Source organism: Tachypleus tridentatus, chromosome 2 (genome assembly GCF_004210375.1).
Source record: "Tachypleus tridentatus isolate NWPU-2018 chromosome 2, ASM421037v1, whole genome shotgun sequence".
Taxonomy (NCBI): domain Eukaryota; kingdom Metazoa; phylum Arthropoda; class Merostomata; order Xiphosura; family Limulidae; genus Tachypleus; species Tachypleus tridentatus.
Window position 1 is genome coordinate 21,748,713 of NC_134826.1, and position 3,440 is coordinate 21,752,152.

Genomic DNA, 3,440 nt, shown 5'->3' on the forward strand with positions numbered 1-3,440 from the left:
CCTAAATAAAACTGATCATGCATAATTTATTTAAACTATTTAGAATAGATGATTGTAATGTTGTAAGTAAAATTTAAGATTCGAAGGTACTCGTTATGACATGTAATGTATTAATATTTATGTAGAACTGTATGTAGACCTGCTAACTGAGAAAATGGGTTACAAAGCTGCAGTACACTTAATATCTGAACAGCTTTACTATAATTTACACAAATTCATATATTTCCATATGTTATCTGAAAATTAACAACTATCACATTCTTTCCCGTTGTTAACCTTGAACCTTTCTGGCTAATTGTGAGGTTAAACCATTCAGGTATTGCAAAACGTATAAACAAGCTGTCACAATATTTAATAAAAAAAATTCCATAGTATAAGCAAAATTTTTATTTTATTCTGAAACATACTAGAAAGATAGAATTTGTGAAAATAGAGTCTGCAACACTTAAAAGTGAGCACAATTGCTACAGTGGCTCAGACATCCAGCAGGCAAGACCATCTTTAGGGTTAAACCCTTCTGGTGGAAACCGCGAATGTTGTGGAATGTAATCATCATTGCCACAGTAGCTCGTGTTCAGCCGCTAAAATCTCTCCTTAAAATAATTGTAACATCACTTTAATATTAAAAGAATATTATTTTGACAGCCCAGGTTTCTTGACACGACTACCCAAATTTTCTAACGAGTACCTGAGTTAACATTCTAATATAGAATACTACAGGTGAAATGTATAAAAGATTTACAAATACCGAACTGTCCAATTGTTTGAGGTTTTAAACCGATGTAAAGAAACACCTTTTCATCTGTACCTAATTAATAACCTAACATCCAACTGCATCGCACCCCACAGTCCTGTACCCGTTTATACTTTCGTTTCTAAGATGTGTATCCGGCAATGGTCACTTGCAAGCTCTCTTTCTTAACCTGAAAATGGCTTAGAAAAATCGAAACTTCTTTTCTTATCAATAAAGGGGTTAATGCCCATAACAGCCGTTCTGATACACACACACACACACGTACAATGAACAGTATAAAAACGTTTATTTTTTCAAAGTAATTACAAAAAACATTGTTCACATTTAACCATAACAGCTACATTGGCTCAGACATCCAGCAGGCAAGACCATCTTTAGGGTTAATCCCTTCTGGTGGAAACCGCGAATGTTGTGGAATATAATCATCATTGCCACAGTAGCTCGTGTTCAGCCGCTAACATCACTTTTAACATTAAAATAATATTATTTTGTCAGCAAGGGTTTCTTTACATTTCTACCCACATTTCCTACAAATACTTAACTGTTAAATATTTTGATTTGTTCTTAATAAACATTGAAATCACACACACACACACAGTGAACAGGATAAAAATGTTTATTTCCTCAAAGGAATTACAAAAACATTATTCAAATTTAATCTTAACTTACTATCATAGTTACAGTGACTCAGACATCCAGCAGGCGAGACCATCTTTAGGGTTAAACCCTTCCGGTGGAAACCGCGAATGTTGTGGAATGTAATCATCATTGCCACAATAGTTCGTGTTCAACTGCTAAAATCTTACGTTGTTAAAACATACTCGCAGGAACAAATAAATACTATTTTAAAATAAATTTCATTTTCTCGTCACAAGTTATTTATTTCCATATTTTCTTGGTGTTTAGCACAGAATCAGTAGTTCACGCTTATCAGCTTAAATCTCACATTGTTACAACAAAATTTTACGACGACGTTATTTTTCGATTTGATTTTCTTAGCGCAAATTATTTAATACTTATACCTACTTTCCCTTATGACTACATATTTTAACATTGTTATGTAGATGAAATTAATAAAATTGATTGTATTCTCAGAACTGATAACAGACATTAGCTTTTCTCAGGAAAATACTGAAAGCACACACACACTTATGGAACAGTTGAAAAACGTTTATTTTTTAAACATTTTCTACAAAAATGACATTGAATTTTAGCAATTGCTAACTGTAAGATACATTGTAGAGTAGTTATCAACCAAGGAGTACCATCTTTAAAGTTAAGCTCTTCAGATGGAAACCGCAAGTGTTTGTAGAATGTATTCATCATTGTCACTATCATAATTTTCACTAGGTAAAGTTATGTTGAATTATGAACTGTAATTAATTAATAACATTTCAAAATTATCTGAAAGTTAGAGAATTACACAATATCCCTGAAGATATCCCATTTTCATCTGATTAATTTTGGATGAACACTGAACAAAATTCAATTGGTGATTCTATACTTAAAGGTTTAAGCTTCCAATCACTTTTCCTAAATAAAACTGATCATGCATAATTTATTTAAACTATTTAGAATAGATGATTGTAATGTTGTAAGTAAAATTTAAGATTCGAAGGTACTCGTTATGACATGTAATGTATTAATATTTATGTAGAACTGTATGTAGACCTGCTAACTGAGAAAATGGGTTACAAAGCTGCAGTACACTTAATATCTGAACAGCTTTACTATAATTTACACAAATTCATATATTTCCATATGTTATCTGAAAATTAACAACTATCACATTCTTTCCCGTTGTTAACCTTGAACCTTTCTGGCTAATTGTGAGGTTAAACCATTCAGGTATTGCAAAACGTATAAACAAGCTGTCACAATATTTAATAAAAAAAATTCCATAGTATAAGCAAAATTTTTATTTTATTCTGAAACATACTAGAAAGATAGAATTTGTGAAAATAGAGTCTGCAACACTTAAAAGTGAGCACAATTGCTACAGTGGCTCAGACATCCAGCAGGCAAGACCATCTTTAGGGTTAAACCCTTCTGGTGGAAACCGCGAATGTTGTGGAATGTAATCATCATTGCCACAGTAGCTCGTGTTCAGCCGCTAAAATCTCTCCTTAAAATAATTGTAACATCACTTTAATATTAAAAGAATATTATTTTGACAGCCCAGGTTTCTTGACACGACTACCCAAATTTTCTAACGAGTACCTGAGTTAACATTCTAATATAGAATACTACAGGTGAAATGTATAAAAAGATTTACAAATACCGAACTGTCCAATTGTTTGAGGTTTTAAACCGATGTAAAGAAACACCTTTTCATCTGTACCTAATTAATAACCTAACATCCAACTGCATCGCACCCCACAGTCCTGTACCCGTTTATACTTTCGTTTCTAAGATGTGTATCCGGCAATGGTACAGTAGCTCGTGTTCAGCCGCTAACATCACTTTTAACATTAAAATAATATTATTTTGTCAGCAAGGGTTTCTTTACATTTCTACCCACATTTCCTACAAATACTTAACTGTTAAATATTTTGATTTGTTCTTAATAAACATTGAAATCACACACACACACACAGTGAACAGGATAAAAATGTTTATTTCCTCAAAGGAATTACAAAAACATTATTCAAATTTAATCTTAACTTACTATCATAGTTACAGTGAC